We start from the raw sequence: 5,199 nt of genomic DNA on the forward strand, positions 1-5,199 counted from the left end.
CTTAAAACTGGTGAAAGAAATTTTCAGCATGACCCAAATCAAATTGTGTTGTGGAACATTAACTGCATCATATATAGAGGATGTATATAAAACAAATCGTTAATTGGAAAGAGGACAACAACAAAATCATAATATAAATAGAGAAAGTGTACTTGTATTTTTATGGCTTTTGGTGTTGTAAAATTGATGAGACTAATGTAATCATGTAGTATATTCTTTTATATACGATATTGGCTGTAAATCCTGTAAATACACAAAATGTTTCTATCGACTTTTCACGATGTTTTTCTCATCGAAGTTCTCCTTCATAGACAGAGACAAAGAGAGAGAGAGCGAGAGCAAAAGAACGAGAGAGAGCAAGAGAAAGAGAGATGGTGGGTGAAAGAGAGAGAATAGAGAAGAGGGAGATGAGAGGTAAGAGAGTGAAGGGAGGTGGGATGGAGAAGAGAGAGAGAGAGAGAGAGAGAGAGAGAAAGGGAGGGAGAGATAGAGCTCGGTCAAGAGAGAGAGAGAGAGCGTGAAGGAGAGAAAGAGGGAAGGGGGGACGAGAGGTAGGATGGAGAAGGGACATAGATAGCAAGAGAGAGAGAGGGAGAGAGAGAGAGAGAGAGAGGGGGGAGGGAGGGAGAGAGAGGAGGGAGAGAGATGGAGGGATAGAGAGGAAGGGAAAGAGATATATATATATAAAGCTCGGTCAAAAGAGAGAGAGAGAGAGAGAGAGCGTGAAGGAGAGAAAGAGAGAAGAGGGGGCGAGAGGTAAGAGTGGGGGATGGAGAAGGGACATAGATAGCGAGAGAGAAAGAGAGAGATGAGAGGGAGAGAGACAGACAGAGAGGGATGAATAGAGAGAGAGAAAGAGAGAGAGAGAGAGAGAGAGGGGGGGGGGGGGGGATAGAGATGATTGTGATGAAGTCGTTGACAATTGCGGTCCGCCATGAGCTAAATGGCTTTTAATTTGTAAAACCGAGGTTCGTGGTGAGTAATGCTAAATGCAGAATACCAAATACATTGTAGGCCTACATGCAACTTGAACTGAGGTAAATAAAATCACACGAGTCAAGCGACTTGCGAATCAATAGTTGATTAATTGTTACTCATTTGTGCGTTGTATTTAATCCAGTGAATCTCATTCAAAAACAAAATCATTGATATACATGTACTTCAAGCTAAGTAAACTTGCAGGACCATGAACGTGAATGTCGTGCATGAACACTTTTAAAGGCAGGGTATTCTACTGACACTACTTCAGATTTAGGTATACTGCCATCTGCTGCTCACAATGTCCCAATGTGTCGACAGCCATGTCCCACAATGCCTCACTAACTACACGACGGGTCGTGAGATGCATGGGACAGAAACCGGAAATCGCGCTATTATGCCTTCACCGAAGGTAGCAATGTCGGTAAAATACCCTGCCTTTAATAGTAATGCCTTTGCACTATATCCTCAAAAATATTTTGTTGTCAAGATTGGACAATCTATACCCATTTCTAATTTGTTCAATAATCTTCAAACATGCGGAGAACAGAACATTATTTTTTTTCTCTCTCTCTAAGCACACCCATATGAGGTAGAACAAAAAAACTTAGAAAGATTTTGTCCCATACTAGTTATCATTAAATAATAGTTTTTGAATCTAGACGTACGAGAGTTGTACATGTAGAGGTATACTGCTATAAAACGATTAAGGACCGACCTTTCAGAAAGTATCTCATTCTGTGTTTAACATTTTAGATATAAATCCAATCTATTTCATTTTCCCCACTGAATTTATCAATCAAAATGGACAGGATTCATCGATTCAAATTTAATAGAAAATCTGTAAGTCTTTTTTTTTTGGCATCATTTGCAAATTTAAAGAGAAGGGTCAACCATCAAGTTTGCAGACAATTCAGACACATCTCTGCACTCACTGGGAAACATTAACAAAGGCATCAGAATGGTTTAAGATATTGAATTCCCTTCTTCCTGCACAGCATACACACTATACATGCAATCGCAAGAAAAAGACATTTATTTTGTCTATTTACATGATAAATAGTTAAGAGTACAGCTCTGTATATCATTCATATACCCTGTGTCGACAAACACTGCACAATCAATTATCACAATCATCATTATTACAGCTATATACATTTAAATCAGCTATTTATTTTTCTTAAAGCTTATCTGCCGTAGTTTACAGGAGGGATTAAACCGCTCTACAAGGTCACTGGACAGGTGGCTATCTCATCAACGCAGCTCTCACTTAACATAAGAAAAAGAGGATCATGGGGGACCAATGGTCACCGATTAGGTATTGTTTGTTATATAGAGGGCGCAAGTAGCTACCAGAAGTGCAGTGGGCCTTTAAAGTATGTATATGTCTAATGAGAAGTGCTTGTACATGTATTAGATAAGAACAAATAAAGAAAAATAAAGAAAAAAAAGAAAAATTACACTTTTGGTCAAGTTGAAACTTGAATCCTATTGATGTTTCAAGAATATCATTTTAAGAATTACTCCAAATCAAATTCATATCCTACTACTTTATAATATGCAAACTTCATTAGGATAAAAATTTTAACCTTTAAAGTTATAGATGTTTACACATATGAAATATCTTTATCTGGTTTGGATTGCTTCTTATAAGAAGTGCTTCAAACATTTGTCTATTTCAGCTACAATCTAGTCAGCCTATTTTCTATTCTATAATATTCTAGCAATTTCAAATCGGGTGACCCTTAATAAAAAATAAAGCCATGCTCTGTTTATATAAACATTCAATGACTTAGGCACGATGGCTCAGTGATAGGGCAGCGGTCTCTTAACCGGGAGGTCCAGGGTTTGAACCAAGTTGATGCACTAGGGCCCTTTGGTAAGGCATTAATCCTCATTACCAAGTCCTTTGGAGAGGACTTGAAGCTGTCAGTTCCCTGGTTGCTTACTGATCAGGATACACATGCTTTCTTAGCAGTCAGATGAAACAAACAACAACAAACAACTAACCACCCAACCTTTAACAATTTAGTGATTGAGCAAGACTTAACCGTTTAACTACAATCTAGTCTCAAAAGAACAGGAGACATTTATAAGCCAACCCTTTGAAGAATATACTAGAAACCTCAAAAACTATCCTGTACAACATTTTCACGAGACATGATAGCTGTTCTTACATTTCAAGTGAATTTAGACGGATAAGTAAACCAGTTTAAATAGGATTCTCAACAATACCTTCAGAAAATAAGTTAGTTTTTACAAATATGGGAAGATTGTTTAAAAAGCTACATAAGTTTAGAGGGCAGCTGCAGAATAAATACATGTATTTCAAAGTCAGCCAAAATTGAAAATAGCACTACTCTAAAATCAGAAAACCAAAGCGCATACATTAAAAAGAAAATAAGCCTTAAGGTGAAATATGAGCAAAAAACAAATGAACAAAATATTTCTACGACATAGGAAACATCTAAACACAAAAAATAAAACGCATTCTTGAGAATTTCATGAAAGAAGATATTTCAGAATTCAACCACTTTTACCTTCTCATAAAGAGATTGTTTCATCATGAAAATGAAAATACTTGTCCTCTACATAAATAAAGACAAGAAATACGCCTTTGACAGCAATAAAAATTGACATAAGAAATCTTTGGAAAAGACATCTTACTTATAAACCTACATAAATTGCTTTGTATTACATTCTTCCTATCTCTGTCGCTTTCTTTTCTATGTCAACAATTTCAATCTGATATCCGTAGAAATATACACACACACCTTCATGAAATAATCATTATGAAAACAAAAGTTTACATCAGTAAGCGATAAAAAAAAAAAATAAATAAATGTAAAGCTTGTGATGTTCCTATGTACAAAATATACATGTACATGAAAATTATACAATTTCATATTCCTCAATATTTCCTCTTTCATTCTATTTTTCTCACCCCACCCTTATGCAGTCCCTCCCTCACACACACACACACACACACTCTCTCTCTCTCTCCTCTCTCTCTCTCCTCTCTCTCTTCTCCTCAGCTCTCCTCTCTCTCTCTCTCTCTCTCTTTCAGTCCTTATCATTGACATCTATTTTATTTTTCAAAATTCTATGATTATCAATTTTCTGTACATTTTGTGTAAAAAAATCTTATTTACTACCACTACTCTATGGTTTGTGTAAGGCCCTTGTAGACTGGAAGCATGGCATGAAAAGCTTTTGATAAACTTTCCCTAAATCATATACTTTAGGGACAAAACACAGTTGATAATTTTATCCAAAGCTGCTGTAAATTCTCAGAATTCCTTGAAAACAGTTCTAATAACATTGCAGCATGAAAAGAGCCATTTACAACATCACCAGGACATGTACATTGTAGAACACCCCTTGCAGACAGTTCAGTATTAATAACATGCACTTTGGATCATTTTGAACCAGAGCATACTTACTCTCAGAATCTCAACAGGCTAAATAGCAGTCACGTAAATGTTTATGTAAGGCCGCAGTGGAGAGGGAGATCCTATGAGAAACTTGCAAATCTTTTCATTGAATGACGGAAGTTCCCCATCTTCATGATTGCTGTAACATGTTTAAAAACCAATGGTCTCACATCATGCACATACCCTTCAAAGATGTGAAGAAATGTGCATTTTAGGGACAATATTTTGAGACTTTTCAGTCAAAAAGCTGGATAACCTTGTGCAATAGTGAGTATAATTGAGGCATCTCAGTGACTAGTCTGTTTAATATGACGTCACTTAAATCTGCCCGTGAAATTTTACATACGGAAGACAATTCAAGCAAATTGTAACATGACGCATGCACGCTCTCCTTTGCCACTGCTTTAAAGTGACAGTTCTGTATCACACCCAGTGCTAAAGATATAGATACACATATCGGACTCTCCAATAGTCTGATTGCAATGGACATGATATCCTACACATAAATACATGATATGGGACCACATGTCCATGGTGACAATGCATCCTGTAGCCGACGTATAAATACATGATATGGGACCACATGTCCATGGTGACAATGCATCCTGTAGCCGATGTATAAATACATGATATGGGACCACACGTCCATTGTGACTATGCATCCTGTTGTGACTGTCTCATTCTGACTTAGCTAGGGGCTGTGGTGATACGATGAATAATAATTTCTGGAAAAATAGTGTTGTTTTCTCGATGGCATTATTGAATGCGGGAGGTTTGTTCTTCCACC

Source organism: Strongylocentrotus purpuratus, unplaced genomic scaffold (assembly GCF_000002235.5).
Source record: "Strongylocentrotus purpuratus isolate Spur 01 unplaced genomic scaffold, Spur_5.0 spur5_scaffold_8, whole genome shotgun sequence".
NCBI lineage: Eukaryota > Metazoa > Echinodermata > Echinoidea > Camarodonta > Strongylocentrotidae > Strongylocentrotus > Strongylocentrotus purpuratus.